The 22,958-nt window shown below is 28.4% G+C and overlaps 1 protein-coding gene across 1 annotated transcript in view; it reads right to left on the reverse strand.

Annotated features, from left to right (window-relative positions):
• The window catches only part of LOC108564888, a 66,011-nt gene that overhangs the window by 5,984 nt on the left and 37,069 nt on the right, over window positions 1-22,958 (reverse strand). The window lies entirely within an intron of this gene.

A 22,958-nucleotide genomic window follows, 5' to 3' on the forward strand; every position in this document is an offset into this window, starting at 1 on the left:
TTTATATATAAAAAAAGATCGACTTTTGATATTAATTACATCAGGAACGTCAAGGATTTATGATATTTAGATGAACTTTAGTCTTAATAAGTCAGTTAAGTTGGAAGCAACGTGAAATTACATAAATATCTTGAAGAATTGTAATTATAATGTTTTATTTTCTTGGAAGAAATACTTTGTAATAAAGCGTATTATTGTTGTCGAAGGAATTGTTTGTGCTGAAACTGGAATTACGTGACAGGTTGGGACGGACTCGGAGGATTATCCCTTCGGTAAATATAAGAAGCTTAAATATGAATATTTATTAAATTCCCCTCAAGCAATTTCGTACGTCGCAGGAGCGAGACAGAAAGTAATTGCCTCGACGATTCAATTGAAATTAATTGCATCCTCAGATGTCGATTGGAAAAGAAATGATCTATGGACAGCAGTCCGTGCTGTATCACCAATAAATTACTTTAAGAACAACGACGACAAATATCGTCGTCCTTCAATACTAAATTTTGCATATTATCAATTTCAAAATGAATATGATTTATTGCCGTTATTTCTATTTGAACCGAATAAAATGGGGCAGATACAATTATACTGTTTTTTTTTTCTTAGTTTCTAGTCTAGATAGATTGCGTTTCGTGCTTTTGGTCACTACCATTTATTCTGGAACGTCCGAAAATGTTGTCTGCTCTTGCCCACAGATGCCATCCCGTGATGTGAATGTAGTTGTGGCTGTTTTATTTATAAATTGCACGGCATAAGAACATTTCGTGCACTTGAAAGATATAAATCATCTTTTCATCTAGCACAAAGAAGATGAAATTCATGCTTGTCTTCTATACGTATTTACGATGCACTCAACATTTGACAATTATAAGAAAGTTTTAAACTGCAATTTATATAACGTCATAAGATAGATCAATTTCAGAAGTTTTATTCATTAGACGGAACACATTTATAAAATATAACAGTATTTCTCAATTTAGAATTCAAGATTTCCTCTTGATTAAGATATACCTTTAAGATTTATCTCAATTATCCCATAATTGTGAAAAATAGTATTTTTTATATAACTTTATATTAAAATTGATTGTTTTTTTTAACATGTCACCTGTTGCATTCAGTTCTTATAAGCTATAATTCCATTTTTTTTTTGATATATTTATAGCTTGTAGTATTCTTAAATAGTTAAGTTTGTCGTTTTATAATTTAATTATTCGAATATTTTTTGATTTTCATAGACGAAATTATTGTTAGGAATTGAACAGTCGTGCATTAAATGTATGTTTCATAATAAAATAGAATTTAACATTTCTCATTTCAATAATCATTTAATTTATGAAGAAGTCCAAACATATAGACATAGTAATCATCAAATAATTTGATATTAATCTGCAACTGTTATTAATAAACCCTCTCATTTTCTTCACACACATAATCTAATAGTTGAATGAAGTCACAATGTTGCGTGAAGCTTTCATTTGATAAAGGTGAAGGGGAAATTGCGTGGAGATTGTAAATGTGGGGTGTTTTGTTGCAAGATTAAAATCAGAGACTGAAGCTTTCATAATGACGGACCAAAGAATGACCCCGCATTTGGTATAACAGCAGGGGAAACAGACCCATGGTTTATTAATATGACAGATGACCCAGTTGCAGAATCGTATATGTAACATTTTGGAACGTATATAGCGTAGGGTACGTAATACATTATTCGCACACAAAATATGATCCATCCCCAAGTTTCATATCCAAATTTACGAAGTGTCATAAAAGAAGCGTTACTATTTCGTTACTAAATAACTTTTGAAACAATATAAACTTATATTTTCAATATCAATGTATTGTTAGCAAATACATTAGTTTTCAACAACACCAAATTTTAATTCAATTGCTTTTCATGCAAATTGTATAACTATAAAACTTTAATAAACCCTCATTTCCTTAGATTGTACCCCTTTTTTAATAAATTTATTACGTAACTGTGATGTTAATTTTACGTCTTGTAACTTTAATAATACATTTTTTCTACCTAAACAATCCCGGTTTGGGAATCTCTGATCTAGGCTATAAGTTTGTCAAATAAAAATTAATATAACCTTAAAAGAAAATGGCGGCAAATTTAAATAGTAAAGTTTCTTTTATGAGACTAACCCTAACTTTTGTTAAATAATTTATTTCTTCTGTCATTTAACAACATTTACCTAATTCGACCATTGAAGATTTCTCGTTTGTACTGTTACCACTCAAGTGAAATTTCTAGGTAAAATACTGTTAATGTCCTCTCATAAAAAAAGTACTTCTTCTCATGCCCAATTACTTATATTATTCAAGTCTGGAAGAGGTTATTTCGAACTGCGAAAAAAAAAAATGAGATTCGAATGGTCGAGGAATCTCGCACACTTGGCTCTCCACCAAGCGTTTAATACGGAATAATTGCGTTACATTCAAGAGAAGAAACATGACTATATAGGCCATTATGCGGCATAGAAGGGTATTCATTTAGTATGTTGGTCGCACGTAACGATAATTGCGCACGACGAACAAGAACAAATATAAACTGAAAAAAAAGTAAATAACAGAAACAGAACAGAAACAGAATGAGAGAGATAAGATGAAAATACTATTTGGCTCCAATTGGATGTCAGCAGTGCATTCGAGACTAATAAACTTCATGTTCACACTGACTTACTATTTCTAGAATGCTCGTATTGTTAACTTTAATCTTTATTTATTTTCAATGTTAAGTTTAAACCCACTTCTTTATCCATACTTTTACAAGCTATTTTTATTGGTTATTTATAAATAGATAAAAAAAACGTTACAATTAATTATTTATATAGTAAATTAAACTTTATATATTTTAATCCATTGATTTTTACATAATTTCCGTAGTTACTTTTTGTTTATACATAAAAACTTGATTTAAAACATTATTGGAAAGTTATAATAGGATAAACAAGTATCGTTTGATCCGAAATATACTGGCTCCGGGTTTAATAACTAGAGTGCATATAAATCGAGTATAAACTGAATCAAAGTTTTCACTATTTTGATGGCAGCGAAACCCTCGGGACTCGTTTCGGATGAATACGCCTATGTTTACTCTAGCATCCAATCAATTGAAATTGAATGGAGGGTGTTAAAGTTCAACTAATAATCTGCACGAATTAAATACAACTTCAGTTACTTTAGATGCATTTCATCTTCGACAAAAATCAATCCACGATCATATTTCACATAATTAAAAATTTCATGTTATTTTTTTAAATTACGTTTTTTTAAAAAATATTATTAAATTAAATAATTATGTAATGTATATATCACTTTTTTATATATTTTATTTAAACTTGAAAAAAGTAGACAATTTATTTTTAAACGGGTTTAAACTCCTCGGTTAGTCCGGTTTCAAAAACTCCAAATATACTAATAGATCTGATTACTTGTACTATACTAGGTATTGCGGTGTGCATCGAAATCCCGACATTATCTTGTATTATTTCATATGGACAATTAATATTCTAATTGTTAAAGTTTATTATGAAGAAATCTATATCATATAATAAAAGATATTGTCGGCATTAAGGTTGTCGGGATTTTGATACTGTCGGGATTTCCGTTGTCGGGATTTTGAAATAGACCCGAGGTATTGCTGTATTAAATTTGGTATAATTGTAATGAATTGAATTAGACTTCGGTATAAACTAATAGAGTAGAATATTATTTATATTTTTCACTTAATGAAACTAGTTTTTTTTCAGATAAAATCTAAATATAAACAGTTTTAACAGAAAAAATAGATTTAATAACAAAAAATTGTTAATTACACACAAACTTATATTTCTCATAGTAATAATTTTCATTGCAATTATATATAGCAAAAAAGTTTGTTATAATAATTACAACCCTTATCAAGGGTGCTCGAATGAACCGCGCTTTGAGAAACAAACCAACAAACACATACGTGCACACAAAAAAAGAGTCGTAATTCGAGTACAAAAGTTCGGTATAGTTTTGAAGCGTATTTTCGCCACTTCTACCTATACAGCCGGCTTATATTTTTTTTTTGCACAAACAACTAACATTTAGCGGCGGGATTACGTCGAACAAAAGCGAGCGCCGAGAGTTTTAATTAAATTTTATGCCATTTCTAATTTAATGAATTTACCAATTTTCCAGTTCAATTTAATTTATTTAGGGGTTCATTAAAGTTTACACATTATTAACATAAGTGTAATTAGCATTTGTTTCCATATCCATTAATTTCGCTGCATGCTAATTATCCTGCTGTACACAATAAAAAAAATAAATAAAATGAAACGATGGTAGAAAAATAAAATAACATTTATTTCTTTTTAACATTAATTTACGCATTTCTCTAAACTATATATTATATGGAATGTTTCTATGCTTAATTTTCTTTTTCAACTGATTCTATAAAAGAACAATCAATACCTTCGATGATTGCGGATTCATTATTTTTATACTGTTTTAAAGTCTTCGATTAGTCCGGTTTCAAACAGTGGCGTAACTGTGTGTATAAACTATGCGAATTGTTAGATATAAAAAATTGAATACATTCTGTTGGAACGATGTTTAATTTTTCGAACATAGTTCATTATTCTTCAACAAAAGACTTAAAAGTACATAATTTTAATACCAAAATCAAAAGTTCGAAGTTTCAAAGGAATAATTTCACAAATTAATGCAACGTTCATAACATGTATTTGTTATATACGAGCCTTCATTACTAGTTTAATAATCACTTCGTTCAACAACGCAAATTTGTCATTTAACATAATTGGAGGATATTACTTTTCGAAGTGGCTCAAGTCCTCTTTGCAGCGATTATATAATTTTAGCATTTCTGGCAAACCTCGAGAAACTACTCCAATTATAACGAATGCTTTCGTGTCTTACTCTCATCCACATTCACGAGAATGACGATCCGATTGTGCAGAAAGGTGTGTTATGAATGTAATTGAAGTAATTGCGACTTTCAAGTTTAAGAAGTTGAATTAACAAAAATATAGTATATGCAAGGAATATTAAGTGAATGAAATAGACGTATTATTTGTTTGGGTTTATAAATATAATGATTGTGAGAATTTGCAGCACATTTCAACAGATGCAGATTTTCTCACAGTACGTCACATGATGTATTATTTTAAATTACTTCTATCATAAATTAGATTTCTCTCCACAGATTTGAAAAGAATCGCAAATTATTGCTTGCCCATTTTCGATTGGTTTAGATTCGGATAAAAAAAGTATTGGTTAATAAAAATATTAGTGATGAGACGAAAATCAATGGTTTGAGGACCGACTTGAACGATAGAACCAATAAAATTGTTAATAACGAGTCGCGTGACGATATTATTCGCAGCTGCAACTACATTTTGATTACACTTTTATTACGTTAAAATTAAATTTGAATTCAAGAATACATATTTTATTGCTGAGTTGCTAAGATTCCGACACTCGACCCCTTATGTCAGCAGTCGGGGACCGGGGTAAATTACCCCAAATGGGGCAAAAATGATTTTTTTTTTGGGTAATAGGGAAATTTTTCTAATTTCATCTTACCAAAGTAGTAGTCAGAAAACCGCTCTCTGTTCTCTGACTACTTTCCAGATCTTGATGTACAAACTGTGAATTGGGTTGTAGATCCTTTTAAATGTGAAATTACTAACATACCAGAAGAACCTCCAGGTTTGGCAGAGGCAATTCTTGAACTTCGATCAAATACTGAAGCACGTATTCAATTTGAGACCAAAGCAAATCTGTCGTCTTTTTGGTTGTCAAAGGCTTTCAAAATTGCACATGAGGAGGTGGTAAAAAAATTGCAACAATCTACCTTTCTGAACAAGGCTTTTCCACTCTAATGAACATAAAAACGAAAAACAGAAATCGATTAAACGCCGAAGGATGTATTCAAATTGCTCTTACATCAAAAAGTCCCAATTTTGAAGTAATTATATCAAACATGAAGCAACATCATTTTTCCAAAACCTGAAGGGGGAAAGTTTTCAATTAATATTTGTTTGTTCCAATTTTAGAATTTTATTTTGTTTGTCTATTACGTACTTACTATTTTCATGTAACTTTTTTTATAAATATGTATTAAACAGTATTAGTGAACAAGTACACTGATATCAATAATAAAGTCATTGATTAGTGTGGTTTCAATCAGGGTCGAAATGAAGTGCCTAGATAATTAATAAGTAATAATATAGAACATAGATTATTGCATGATTACATCACAGGATCTAGCACTTCTCGCACACAACTCTCTGGAGTCGAGAATGTCCAAACTTCGCAATAAGCTATTCACTTTGATTGCAGATGACGGCAAATAATAAATAATAACGTTGAACATCAAATGCTAATGTATTTTGAAATTCGATTAAAACTATAATTAAAGCGAAAAGTAATTAGTGCAGAATGTAGGAAAAAAATAAAAGGGGAATAAAATAGGAGACAAATGAAAGGGAAAAATAAGAGATGAATGTTTTCTTGGGGATACACTGAAACAACAAATTTACTTCAGAACAAGCAATCCCGCAGAGTTGGCAAATAAATTGTGCTGGATGATGATACAAGGGAGGCGCTATTAATAGACTTGATTAGTTCAAGGTAAATAATATAATTGGCAGAGAATCTTCGATCAATAAATCTATTTAACTTTGCCATTAAAACATACGCATCCTATTTATGGTGTAGTTATGTTATAAGAATAAAAATGATGAATTAGTGTAAGAGTTTTAGAAAAACTACATCATTTAAGTATTTATTATCAAATTCGATACTTTATTCAAATAATTTATTACTAATATATAAATGTAATAAATGAAACATATGTATCTACTTTATGTTATTAAATAATAACAGTAAAATTTATGGTAAATGTATAAATATTTATGTTTTAAGTAATAATTATCAAATTTCATATTTTTTTATACATAAATAAACGTATTTCACCCAATTTTTGTTCGGTTTATTTTTTAATATATTTAGTTCCTCAATTAGTCCGGTTTCAAACAGATATTGTGCATTATTTGCATTTTACGAGATATTATGTATTTGGCATATTAATTAACATTCGTTAATTTAACCTATTATTTATTATTTATGAACAATGAAAAATCTATTTAAATATTATTGTATAAAGCAAATCCACTTTGTGCGGATTAAAATTTCACTTTTCTTTGGAAGTTCATGTAATATTTAAGCATTAGTGTCGTATCCGTCTTTATCCTCGTTCAATCTTGAGCGTTCGTTAGCATCTTCGTTGCCGCCGTAGGAAATCTCGACTTGCAGACGTTAAATCTCTCTAAATTGACTTTGGTTTATAGCTTTGCATCCAATATAATTGACTTAATCAATTTATACACTTTCTGGCCGTAAATCTTTGCAAAGAGATTTATTATTCGAACGAGGCGTCTCGAAACAATCAGTAACAAAATGAATACACTTCAGTTACACTTTATCACAAACTACAAAAAAAAAACGAAACTAAATAATAAAATTGTGTAATATCTCTATAAGAAAGCAGGTTGTATTGTATTCCTTGCTAATTTGGTGAAAAAAAGGTTTTTCTTTATACTTTTCACCCCCTATTATACTTTTCACAGGATGTGCTTCCTTTTGTGATCAACCAAGTAGGAAAGTTCGTAAGCTGTTACCAAAAAAATCATTAAATAACTTTCCACTTGGAATGTTCTTCCTGCAACCACGAAAATATAAGTCTGATTAAGAAAAGTTTTTACTTTACTTGTTTATTTTTTAAATTATTTTTAAATAATAGTCAGAATTTAAAATATTTGCATATAACATTCTGTTTTTAACCAATTTTTATTTTATTTAAACTATGTTAAACTCATTCAATTATTATACTAAATTAAGTTATGGTCTTTAATAGAACATATGTCGGAATGGAAAGCATCAACCAATTTCAAGTTAATGAGAAATACAGCAATACCTGGCATACCCTTTTTGTACGGATTCACTATAGTACGGTTCGACGTTTTCAAAATAAAAAAAAATTTAATTCAGCAAAATTTAAATAAAGTCTTAAAAAATAGTACACACAATAATTTCTTATACATAAATGATTCTATATAGTCAAGCCTTTTTGTAGTTTAAAAGTCCTCGATTAGTCCGGTTTCAAACCGATTAACCGCGCTATGCAAGGTGTACCAATTGCTTCTTTGACTAAAAATGCAGATTCAATCGTACTGTTTCAAAAAAATTGATAATATAAAATCGAGGATAGCTGTATACTACGAAGAAATTTGTTTCAACAGAAGTTAAAGAGATGAATGACACCGTAAAGAACGAGGTATGTGGAACGGAAAAACAAGATTATCTAAGGATAAATCAAGTCGCTTGTGTTTTTAGCACTGCGTCTTCAGATAATTAATATATTACAGTCACGTAAATGTTTTATATTCCTGGCCCGGTTTCCAGGACCAACGATAAATTAGCTTATATCAGAGAGAGAGAGAGAGGCGTAGCACACTTACGAAATACGCCTTTGTTATATATTTATATTTTCAGTTCAGAAAATTCTGCAAAGAAAGAAAGAATTGTCGAGATTACATTTGGAAAGGAGGAACTGGTTTTTACGATGGTTCTCCATGGTTTTGTCCCATTAAGCCGCATGCAACGTAAATTTAATATAGGCACATTCCCGTTGCTCGAGAATCAATATTCATTTCGTCCATTATTATTGTACATAAAAAAGGTCATTATAAAATGTTTATAGGGTATAACCAGAATATCTTACAGCTATAAAAACCTAGGAATTTTATTATGTGTGCTTTTCGCACGGAATGAAAAAATGTAATAGTGATGTGCTGACGTGGCATGGCTCTTCGTGGGAAATTTCTTGGGTTCCTCCATGTGCCCTTTGTTGCAAATTTTCTTCTATCTGAATATAAATAAAATGCTCTTATTGAGCGGAAATATGAGAAAAGATGATGTACATCTTTCATAAAACTTACATATTCGTTTTTTTGGTTAAGAAATGCATTTGTCGATATAAACTAGGATTTTTACTGCGACTACAAAAATAATTTTTATATTTGGTTGATTTTTGTAGAAGTTAATATAGTACAATTTCGGTTTTTGAATGCCTTGGTTCCCGAACATAATTTATATTAGTATATACCTTAACCTTGACTAATATCCTGGACTATTTAAAACCGGACTAATCGAGGAACCTATTCCCCGATTTACACGTGTAAATCAAAATTCTTACTTTTCGAATGTAAAACTGTGTAAATCGACAATGAAAAAATTGCATAAGATGTGTATATACAAAAATAAACCTCACAAAGTGAGATTTGACTATAAAGGAAAGAAGAGTATAAAAAATATCTGTATATTTTAATTAAATTTTAAATAATTTTTGAAATTTTCGAACTATACTGAAATCAGATTGATCGTACCATCACTATATGAGGTATTTCTGTATTCAAAAATTTCCATTTTTTCAAGAAATATTTGTCAAATGTAATTATTTAAAAAAAAATATTGCTCTGTGAGTTCCAATTTAAAAAAAAACTATATTTTGTTAATTGAATTTGTTTATTGAGTGGAAATATGATTAGCAAAACCCAGTTGATTGATTGACGTGGGTATAAAATATTATTTTTTTGCTATGATGTACAAGGACTAACGAATAAAAATGAAGTGTTGAAGGATATAAATCTGGCTTTTCATCGAATACCAATTTAAAAAAAAATATTGTAAACGAATATGAGCTCGCTAGCTACCAATGGCAACGGAAAACCGAGCGATCCAAACAAGACTATCGAAGATTCCCATCAATTGATAGCAGTAAACTGTTACATTAATATTAGATTACCCATATTTTTATAACCGTTTTGACCGTTCCGACTGGACGTGTGTATTTATACGTACACGGATAAATAATTTAACTTAAATAAATCAAATGCTTGTTTGACGTCAACTAGGCGACAAGTTGTTCGTGTATTTTTGTTTTGTTTTGATTTTTTTTATAGAAGGTTGGACTAATATTTTATTAATATGAAAGGTCAAAGTTTAACTATTTACTATTTATTTAAATCATTTTTAATAAAAATTTAGATAAAAAATGAATGAAAGTAATTAATTATAAAGAGAAATATTTACATCCAGTTCACAACAACAAACAAAGTTTATCAGATCAAACCTGATCAGAGCTTAGTAAAATTTATGAAAAGTGAGATAAAATTTGATGAAAATATAGACCAAATAAATATATATAATAACTATTGTATATTTCAATTCATTTTCAATTTACCAAACATTTATTAATATTATTGCTCCATTTTATAAAATAAATAGAAATAAACAAAATTGATCATTGTTACAACAACAAATAATGACAGGTAAATGGTCTCTATCGTCAAATCCATATGTTATTTAGGGAGTACCAACCTTCAGGCGACGTCTGTCAAAATATCATGGCAATCTGACGGTTAGTTCACAAGTTACAGTGGTTTTAGTGACGCTACTTTTATAATTTTCAAAACAATGGAAAATTCTGAATTTCGAGTGTTGATAAAGCATTACCTTTTGATGGTAAAACATATAATATTTATGGTATTAATATATGATATAAACAAGAAATATATATTATCTATTTTTACAAAATTATCCTAAATTTTAATAGAAAATATCAATAATTGAGTACCATATTATGATGATTTTGATTTTTTAATTTGTTGTTTTTCTGTCGTGTGGTTTATATTTTTAGTAAAAGATCGTTGAATATCATCTCGAAATGAAAATTATTTCAATCTTATAGTTTATCAATTTATCTATCAATTTAAGATGGTTAATAAATTTAATTATTGTTTGTTATGTATAATATATAATTAAATTACTTTACAATTTAATTACTTGTGAAGGTATACGTAGTAAATGAACGTACTATTTGTAACTTGACAAGTAACGATATCTACGTATTCGCAAACATAATTTATAATATTTTTTGTTTAAAGTAAATTATTTTGCATTGACATGTTAATTAAGTCTACAAAATAAACATATGCAAATGATAAAAAGGTTTTATCGCAAACGCAGTTAACGTTTTTATTAACGAATATTAACACCTTGAAACACGTTCATTCTCCATTTTTTTCTTCCTTGAAAATAAATATTACGTTGCGTGGAAAGTTACAATTTAAACTAAGCGACAGTTCATTCAATCAAATTGTTATCTTTTAATAAATGCACAATCGTCAAGAATAATCAACGTATACTTTCTTTCATATTAATTATAATTTAAAGGAAATAAATGATATTTAGTGTTAATTACGATTTGATAATATCAAAAATCAATTAATACATATTTACGATATTTAATATTTTTAATGTTAGTCTCAAAAAATTGCAAAACATATTTTAAGATATAGATAAGAAATTTAATACAGGCGGAAAAACATACATGTCTTTTTTAATTTATATATCAATACAGTGAAACCTCGCATAACAAGCATTTCGATTAACAAGCAAATTAAATTGTAAGATGAGACGATGAGAAGAAAAGTCCCGGATTGCGCGCCTGCTAGATCATTTTTAAAACTTGTGTAGACATATTATGTATATTTTTGAATATGTTTCACTATTCGAGTAAAAATCCAGAAATTTTGGAAAGGATTAAACTCGTTAAGAGAGGTTCCACTCTGACAATACTTACTTAAAATATAAGTTTTACTTGATACAGATATATTATTCAAGATAAAGTGAACAAATATAGTAAATAAAATGTTACGTGGAGTTAGGGAGAAAGAGATGTAAGATGTGACAGGGTGGTAACTTTACCCCTGAGACAACCAGATGTGCCTCGGGAGAAACTTTAGAGAAACGGAAGATCCAAAGTTATTTTTGAACTTATTGTTTGCGATCTCGTGGATATCTTCAACAAATGACAAACTTTGAATGAAAGACGTCATCATATGTTTAGATTATTTACAAAAAAATTCAATTCAAAGAGAAATCAAATAAATAAATTTGTTAGTATTTTCTTAAAAAACACAAACAAAAATTCATCTATTGATTCCTGAAATTGTGATTTAATGTAAATAAATAGGGCAGATAGACCTATGCTCAATAGCGTTTTGAAGCAGTTGAATTTTGCTGATTTACGATATTTATATTATTGTATTGAGTTTTTTAATTTTGTAATTTTACTGTTTCAATAAATATTATTATTTTATTATAAATTAATATAGATTAACATTTATTAATTTAATAATTAAGAAAATATATATTTTGATATTTTCAAACCGGATTGTCAGGTATTGCTGTATAATATAAGATACAATATAATATTTTAATTGTACAACAACATGAAATACGCGCAAATCTAATTCCATCGAATTGCAATAACGGTCACTGAAACTTTAATTATATATTTCAATCCAAACTTTGACCTAACTCACAGGAAACCGAAACAGACGTTCCATTTAATACGGCAACCCAAAGTTTCCCCAGTCCACGAACCGACATCCCAGTTGCCGTAACAATAGGTATAACCTCCGTGCTTCTTCCAATGCACGTGTTTCCATTCTCAAATATGCGGGTGAAATCGTTCGTGGCCTTAAGGTACAGAAGGATAATGCATATATTTTTCTTATTTCTACATTTAAAGGATAAAAATGCAGCACAAGATTGAAAATAAGAAAATAGTATAAAGAAATAACCGAGGAAGTCATTGAATCCAATCTTTGTTTAACGCAAATTCTTTTAGTAGTAGTAGTAGTAGTAGCAAATATAAGAATCGGACTTTTCTGGATATAGATAATTTCAAACATCTATTTCTCACTAGTTTTTTTTTACAAAAAGATGAAATATTACCAATTTTTATATATTGAGTCATCCACATTATCTTTGCATAAGATAAGATATATATAAGTCTATAGAAGCGATTCTCAACCTATGAGTTAAAAATGTTATATTATAAACAAATATGTTGGGTTGTGCGGCAAAAAGGTTGAGAAACAGTAAAACGTCGATTATACGGATGTCAATTTTAATTTGGTTTGCAATAAAATTGTCTATGCAAATTTGCAGTTTAGTAAATAGTTTTATAAGGAAAACAATAAAAAATTACAGATTACCCTAATTACCAAAGATAATCAACGTTTACTGTATATTCTATAATTTGGAAATTAGTAATTCTGATTGACTACATGATTACAAATTATTTACTAAATTATACAGTCGCAATTTCTCATTATACAAATATAAGCAATGTATAAAATGTTATTAATTGCAATTGATTTATAATGTTAATAAATATAGAAAAAAAATTATACAAGTACTTTAGAATAGCTATATTAGTATTAACCGTCATATAAATTGTTCCTTTTGATATGCATAAACACAAGAAGTTTTTCGTACATAACATTAAATCATTTACTTTCTAAGTAACAGTCGACTTTAGAAAAACATGTAGTTAATTCTACATTATGTATTTCAATATTTTTAGTATTAAAATATTAAATTAAAAGAAAATATATATTGATCGAAATTATATGAAAAAAATGCATTAATTCTAAAATTTCCAAAGTATTATTACAAAGTATAAATAATTTAAACCTTCAAATTTGTGATATTGAAGTCTAAATATAAGTATTTCATTTAAATTTAACGAATGCTTTTTATTAAACATAAAATTATAGTCTATAAATAAATATAAATAAAGCCATTCAGTAATATTCTAGAAATTATACACCAGATTGTTATTAAAAATGATAATATAAACATGCATTAAAAAATGCTGTAACTAAAATTAAAAACAAATCGTGAAAAAAGGTGTAATAATAAATGTATACTTTAAGAAGCTTTTCAGAATAGTGGAATATTAATAAAATCGTACAAGAGTTTCCAAAATTTTATGACTGATGTGTTTTATTGAATTAAGGGAAAATGCTATCATGGGGTAGAATCTTTGATTTGGATGAATTAACTTGGTCTAAAATTGAAGCTTCAGGTGAACATTATAATGTATAGTGTAACTTCGCTTAACGAGTTTAATCCGTTCCAAAATTTCCGGATTTTTACTCGTATAGTGAAATACTCGTACAGTGAAACATATTCAAAAATACTCGCACTCGTTATGCGATTCATTTTTCTTACAATTCATTTTGATCGTTAAATGAAGTGGTCGTTATGTGAGGTGCTCGTTAAGCGAGGTTTCACTGTATTATGATAAAAACTATAATATTCAAGGCACTATTAGGTAAATGAGAATATTAAATAGAATCAAGAGATGTGATCTAATTTCAGATTTAGCACTCGAATCAATACCGATCAAATGCGACGTTAAATGTCGTTTCGATTGTGTCCGGTCGTTGGCGGTCGACGTTTCCTATGTCCAGATAGAATCGAGCGTTGCGGAATTACCACCGTTTGAAGTGGTGCTGCACATATGTGACGCACCAGAATTCCGTTACGTTCTCCTCTACTACTATTCCGTTCCGGCGTGCGGACGTCGTTGAGCGTTTTGTGAAAAGGGATCATGTCTCAATCACCTGCATAAAATCCCATGACTTTATTGTAGCCGTCAAGCCACAAAATGAAAATCCTAATCAAATACAACTCCTCTCCTTTGGAACTATTAGGAATATAGAGGATACGAGTAAATAATAGCGTCCAAAGGAAAAAAAATGAGTAGGAGGAGAGACGCCAGAGAAAAAAAGCAGGTAGATTAAAGTTCTCAAGTCTCCGAGGCTCAAGGGAAAAGGACGGAGGGATGAGGAGAAGAAACCGGAGAGAGAGAAAAAAGGAGTTGCACGACACACAGAAAATGAGTTTCGCAATTTTCCACCAATCAATACTCTCCCTTTCGCGACAATAATGCAACAGAAAATTACATCCATCTGGAAAAGATATATATGAAAAATACGATTCAGAAATTCGCGATTCAATGGATGATTTGAAAAATTATTTCTTATTAAATACAAATTATAATATTACAAATAGTAAAAAAATAATAATAACATCGTTTTTAACGTTACAAATTAATTGACAAAATTTGTAAAATTCAGGAATATTTGTATACTTTTTATTATTGTACGACTGTTGCAATTATTTTTTGGACATTTGCCGAATTTATTTATGTAGAAATAATTAGTAATCTGTAATTAATAATTTCTATAATAATAAATTAATAATTAGTGTAATAATTATCAATGTTTCCAATTTTAATTAGCAATTAAATATTGTTGCTTTTTTTAAAATAATTTTCAGACAACCAATAAATTAAAGTACGTTACGTGATTTTACATAATTTTAAATTTATAATATTTGGTAATACAGCAATATTTTGCGTAGTTTCGATCAGTCCGGATTCACTATTGAAAATCTTAAAACAAACTAAAATTTACGTAAACAAATTAAAAATAAATTAGAAAAAAGAATACACTATATTTTTTCATAAATGATCTTTTTTTTTCCTTTATTTAGTTGCTTTAAGTTTCAAACAGTCCGGAATAATGACGGAACTGATTACCCGCACTATGCGAGGTATTGCTGTACTGATTTATTCAAAAAAATAATAATATTTATGAGAGTGCTTAGTTGATTCGACAGAGGATGAAATCTCTGTATTCGGTGTTCACGGTACGGAGATTCAGTTAGATGGGAAGGTTGCACGCTACTTACAGCCAGCCGGTGGCCTGCGGATAATGCAAAACCCGGCGTATCCACCAACAAAAAATAATAATATGAAAAATACGAAATACACCCTAAAGTAAACTAATAAAATGCAAAATCTCGCAGTAAAACATCATAATAATTATGATATTTTTTATATAGAAAATTAAATTAATAATTAAATACACATATACATAAATAGGAAATGTGGAAGAAAACCTATGGTTCTTTGTGTAACGATTCATAAATTTCATAATTTTTTGTATGAAATTTGCAGGAAATATAATTTTTTTTTTTTATTTATTTATAATTATTTTGGAATAGTTTTACTAAGAAAGAATATAAGAATATTAAGTTGGATATACTGAATGAATTAAAAATACACAATTATAAGAACTATTCAAAACATAAACTTTAATCAACAAATTGGATCAATAATTTGCTTCACGTAATACACAAAACAACAAGAACTTGGTGAATACTCAATTTATTATATGCATAAGTTAAAAGTATGTGAAAACTAAATTAAATTTAAACAATACGAAATAAATTCGCGATTTTATTCATCTATCGACAATAACAAATACATCAAAGAAACTATTTCGTACGAGCAGAGGATAAAAGTGTTTGGATGAAATGTAATAAAAATAAATGCACATTTCTCGCAATAAATATATATATATATATATTTAATACTGCATGGCTAAAGCAGATATTTACTACAAAAGAATATTTGTAGATCAAAGGAACAAGCGATGCTTCGTGTAGAGAATATGCGCGAAATTTATCATAGAATCTAATCCATCCATCAATCCGTCGGATCGATTCATCATTGTATCTTACTTACATGATATTACATTTTCATTTATTTTTACTTAATTTTACTAATATATACGCATTTTTGCTATTCTAATACATAATTACAATATTCTGTCCATGTTAATAGAATTATAGGAATAATATCATTGAATATAACAATCGTTTCTCATTCCAATGCAATGAGACGAATAGTGGATGTTTTTGTGTGGTGTGGATGTAAATTATTTGTTTTATTTATTCTATTCATTTTGTCATTGAAGTATATCCGTTGGACAAATATTTAATTTTGTTTATTTTCCTTCATCTTGTTGATAGAATTAAAGCTTACTATTTTCATTTGTATTTTAATAGATTACTTTATAATAAAATTTATAAAAAAATACTCAAATAATTAAAAAAAACGTATTATATAGTTAAAGTCGATATAATCTATTACAGCATTCCTCAAATATTTTTGCACGACGCCACATATTTAATTGTAGTTGTAATGTGAATCAATTGATTATAATATAAAATTTAAAAAAATAATAAAATCTTCCAATGAGAGCTAAAACTATTCCACCAGATCCTCGCTTTGACGTAAAGTAATAGCTGTCATTTTGCGATCCATCGAGAAAAGCTTCTCAAAAATATTTTCCAAAAATAAAAATACAACTGTTACCAACATTTCATGTCTATTTTTATTTCATATATTTTTATTTTTAAGTATGTATGAAAATACAATAAATGTTATTATATTATAAAATACATATTTTTCTGTTGATAGTGATAAAGATAATAAATAAATAAATTTCAATTTTAGTATATTACAGTTACTTAAATTGAAAACTAATAAATTCTATTAGTATATGCAATTTTTATCAAGTTTATCTCTTAATTGAGAATCTTTAACGTATCATGTGCATAGTGTGAATATTTTTATTGAGATTTATTACTTCAATTTATTAATTTATTTCAATTTATTCATTAATAGTAAATAATGGAGGTAAATCATTTATTACAACTTAGAATCAATGAAAACTATTTTTTTTATGTTATAACTTACTTTCAATATTTATATGTGAATAATTGAAATTTCTTCATAATAGTCTAATTTTGGTATCAAATTTGATTTTGCATTTAGGACATTGTATTTTAATTGCAATTGAACACATAAATTCATTGTCCATGAAAATCGGTTCCATGTAACATCCTGTTACAACAAGTAAACCATGAGCTATGCTTTTGGTGTCCTGGGAAATTATAATAGTGGTCAATTTGGCACACAAGATACGATTGTAAACACCATTTGACAGCAACTACATACTAATTCACAGACTCAATTAGAATCTAAACGATTTACGAATTTAGTAGAAATTATGTGTCAATTACTTAAAAAACTTAAAAAAAATCTTTTGAAATCTATTGATTAGTAGTATTTATACTTGTGTTTTTTTTTTATGAAAATACAGTACAAAAAATATGTATATATTAGATTTATAGAAATAATTCAGTGTTAAAAAAACTGTACCACGTTCCAAAAATGGTATATCTAAAAGTACATCCATTGATTTAAAAAAACAGATTTTGTAGCAACTAATAATAATTTCAAAATAACTCTTAGTTACAATATTTTACAATAAAAATAACCATTAATAGTAGTTAATCTATTAATTTAAGTTCACATATTTAGAATGAAAAAGTAAAATTAAATTGTTGATGGTTTTAGATTTAAAGAAGAAACGAAAATGATTCAATAATATGATTGCAATTTAAGTTTTTAAATACAAATGGTTTATTGGTATGAGGTTTTGAAGTCCCCAATTAGACCGGATTTAAACTGCGGAACCGATTACCCGCACTATGAGAGTTATATTGCTATATATTATTTACTAAACTACAAATTATTCATATATGGAATTCTACAAAATCCAATTATCTCATTTTAAGTTTACATAAAATATATACGTATTAGCTATTGAAATGTATTTTCAATGAGATGAGATAATGCTATGTTTTCTACAACAGTGCGTCTGGTTTTGATCATTATTTCGGGTAAATTATGTAGGTCAAATAGCAAATATAATAATTTCATGCTTTTGAAACAATGAACGCCGAGCATCGGATGGGATTTACGTTATTAATAACCCCCCATATATTCCTTTTGATTTCCATCAAATTTGATTGGACGTATGAATCCAATTACCAGTTTATTGTTTAGCTTTCTAAACTACCACACTTCCTACTCCTTTCGGCGTATAATCGATGTGGCCAGATCGACGTATGATTACGACAGCTTATCACGTACGCAATAAATCCTAATACAGTAATTGTAGTCTGCTGTAATTATTATATAAATATGCCTTCGAGCTTCGGAAACATATCAAATGCACGCACACACAAACAAACGTAATTAACATGCTCGTTTTAGGATTTGTCTCTGATCGTCATAAAGCAGAATTTACAATAAATTGAATCTACAAAACTTCGTTGATCTCCAGATCGAAGTTCAATTAAAGTCTCCATACTTATTGAATAATCTAATTATGCATTTAATTAAATGCAATCTGGACTGGGCAATTTGAGCGTTCGTTACGATGGGGCGGGATCACGATTTAAAGGCGCCCATCAAAGGGATGGATAAAACGTTTTCGCGTTCTTTACATATATTTTTTCCCTTGTTTCCTCGTACTTTGTTTTTTTTTCTTTCTTTCGCTGTATCCACCACTTTGTGGATGATGGTGGGCGTTCTTTGCCTCTTCGTTACTCAATATAGTAGAGTGTTTCCATGCTGCATCTTCTTGAAGAGAAATTTCCTTAAAACTACACTCTCCGACCCGGATTGAAATAGTGCGCTCTTTTTGTTCGACCGAAAATAGGAACTGGCCTGGCATTAACGAGAATTTTCCCTGGAGGTGAGGGAAAAAGCTTGCCGTTCGTCCCTCGAGGATTGCGCTTCATAAGGTACAAGGATACTACCGGATACAGTATTAATACATATATTTTTATAAAGACGGTACATACATATATATATATATAAATGGCCGACTTCGCTCTTTTCGACAGAAAACACCTCTTCGTGACACTAGGAAATATAATTAATATTTACAATATCATTCCTAGAATATTGAAATTAAAATTATTCCAATTTTATCGCGTATTCTTAGAATTTATGCATTAAAGCTATTTATCCTAATTCAATATTTTAAATGTAATTATATAGATAATTCGCTGGTTTTCTTGGTTTAATTTACTTAAGACATTAAATTATAAAGTTAAAAATATAAATATATTCAACAAGTAATTGGTTATTTGTTAATATACTTATGATATAGTAAATAAAAGATTAATCAACTAAATTTTACATTTATAGAAGCCATCAATTTGATGGATTTTAGTATATCATAATAAATATGTTTACTTTCAACGAACTGGACGTGTTTCAGTAAATTACTTCGCAGAGGAAACAAATAGAGTGGTTCTTTGTAAAGAAAATAAAAAGTTTTTTTTCTAACAAAAAAGTTTTCTTAAACAAACAGTCAACTTACATACAAATTATGAAAAACGCTGTAAAGTTAAATGTTTGCGCTTTTCTCTCTTTCATTTAACAATTGTCTATACAGATTTATTGCATTTAACACTCATTGCTTAATAATAACACTTATTCCTAAATCAAGTTCATTTTTACTAAAAAATAAAAAAATAAATCATTGTCATTTAAGCACCTTTTTCAATCTATAGTTGTTAACATTGCATCTTTGTCTTTGTTGCTAACAATATTTTCTAAATCTTCCACTAAAAAACCATCATCTTCTGTATTTAATAAATTTATAACATCATTTATAACATTATTTGCAACCTATTGTTTGAACCATCTGGATAACTTAATTTTGAAATTCTTGGATGTTATTTTCTTCTGGCCATATTTTACTATCAATATCGGACAATTGCAAACTTCGTTATATCAAAGCTTCTTTATCAAAGGTAACGTTAACCGAGGTATGACTGTATATAATAAATTTTGGTAAAATACAGTTTATAAATTGTAAAAATGTCCTAACTCAACATACAAACAAATGAGAAAAATAATTTCAGTTTTAAAATGTTGTTAATTAAATTTAATAATTATAATAAATAGCGAGAAAAGCACGAAACCACAAAACAGACCATAAATTAAAAATAAAACATCGTAAACATATTTGTCATTTCGCACGAGACAGCATAATAAATTTTGTAGTATTTAATCATGAATGAAAATAACACGTTCTACATTAATTACTATTCATTTATGCGCTAATTTTTTATTCAATTAATTCATAAAATTATTATTAATGATCGCTTTTTCATATATGCACTTGTTTGTTTCTTTTCCTTCTCCTCACTCCATAATGTAATTCAAATTGATTTGTTATTTTGTTTTTTTCAACTGGAACTACGTTGAAGTTTCCTTCTATAATTTTCCTGGGACAAAGGCCGAGAGAGACACATCCTTTGAGTGCCACCTACCATAGGATATTAATGATATTCCATTCAGATCGTGTCGAAGGACATTCCATAAATCATTCATTTTCAGTTGCAGCTTCAGTTTTTTTTAGAAGTAATTCAATGCAAAACTTTCCTCCTGCTGATATTTTATGCTATAAAAATCCATATTTTATTTGAAAAAAAAAAGTTGAACAAATAGTTGACCCAGTTTATATCAGCGTTTCTCAATCTTTGAGTTGCGACTTAATATTGGATTGCGTTAAATGACAGCTGTCACAATGCGTTAATCCGTCAAAAAATATGACATAATCATTTGGATCGCAAAATGACAGCTGTCATCTTGCATCAATTTGTCAAATATATTATATTATAAACAAATGGTACAAAAAAACTAATGAATTATTGCTTTCAATAAAAAAATGATTAATACATGTTTAAAAACATTAAATTAATTTATTGGTCACAAAAACAACAATAAAAAATACATTAATATCCAGGTATTAAGCAATTCAATTGATATTATGTTTATTTGTTTTAGCTCAAATATTGCTGGAATTGATTAAATCGATAATATCAAGAGAGAGAAGTATGTTAGTTCGGCCTGTTTGCCTTTGTACCTCGAAGCGCTCCACGAGATTCTAATTGCCGGCGATCAAAATGCAGATGCAAATTGCCATTTGCATATGCGATATCAAGTATTTAAGCGTGCACAACACAATCCGCGAATTTCTAAACCAAAGCGTGCAAATACCTAATAACCGTAAAATGTGCAATCGAGCAAACCTAATTTCAATCAGCTTACACAATTCTCCTCGATTACAACACAAAATTATATAATTTGCATTGTTTATGTATTTACTACTTATTTATTATGATCATATAAATTATATTATCTAATATATTATTTATTTATTCGAAAAATTATAATATAAAGTACACATGTTGCTTTAAGTTCTTGCGACAGTTTAGACAAAGGCATTTTTCTCAAAAGATTGAGCGATTTCGAGCAAATGTTCACCACTAAGATAGGTGACTTATTGTCCAGAATTAAACTAATTTTTTGAAATTAATCTTCAAATTGAGGTCTCATTTGGATCATTATTTCAACTGTAAATTTCCACGTAGTTTGCAAACCGCAACTTTTGTTTTGTTTTTAATTGCGTTTTAACAACAATAACGCATTTTTTTATATTATATCAATAATAAATTGATATAAATCTCTTTTGGCCCTATTTCAACCCCTTTCGGGTTTATCGGGCAACACAATTTTTTTATTATTTTTTTGGAATCAAACCAACTACCTTTTAAATTTACTAATTGAAATAATTACAGAAGGTACATATGTCGATCGTAGACTTGCCAACTTTATATTATACAAATAAAATTGCGCCAAATTTAAATTCTGAGCTTTTACTTGGATACCCCATATAAATGCATATAAACAAATAAATAAAAGAGTAAAACAATTAAAAGTCATAAACACTTAATGCAATTACTTGCTTTATATATATCATAATTAAAGTCAGGGTAATGAATGCTGTCGAGGAAACGAAGGATCTTGAATGGAAGCGTAGAAGCAATTTGGCGAATGCCGATGAGATAAAAGAATTGTAAAGGCGATAAAACGTAATGAAATTAGTAAAAGGGGCATTAAGGAAAAACGATCAAGGAGGCTGAATCCCCGGAAATCGTAGGATGGAAATAATACAATATCTTCCAGATTTTTCGTATTAAATTTTACGGCGATATCCGGTTTAAGCGAATCAGTACGGATTTCATACGAAGATCTCCATGGATAATCGTTAAAGTAAATGTAGTTCGGTTCGTATTAGATATTCTCTCTAAATATTTTTTGTATTTCAATTGAGTTATAAAGTTGTAAAGGATCGTTATATAACTGATAGCGATTCAAATATTTTAAACTATGAAACCGGACTAATCGAGAACTTTAAAACTGCATAAAAATAAACTTCACAGAATGTTTAGTTTCTAATTTCTAACAAATCCGG

This window comes from Nicrophorus vespilloides, unplaced genomic scaffold (assembly GCF_001412225.1).
Source record: "Nicrophorus vespilloides isolate i.1.1-1 unplaced genomic scaffold, Nicve_v1.0, whole genome shotgun sequence".
Lineage (NCBI taxonomy): Eukaryota > Metazoa > Arthropoda > Insecta > Coleoptera > Silphidae > Nicrophorus > Nicrophorus vespilloides.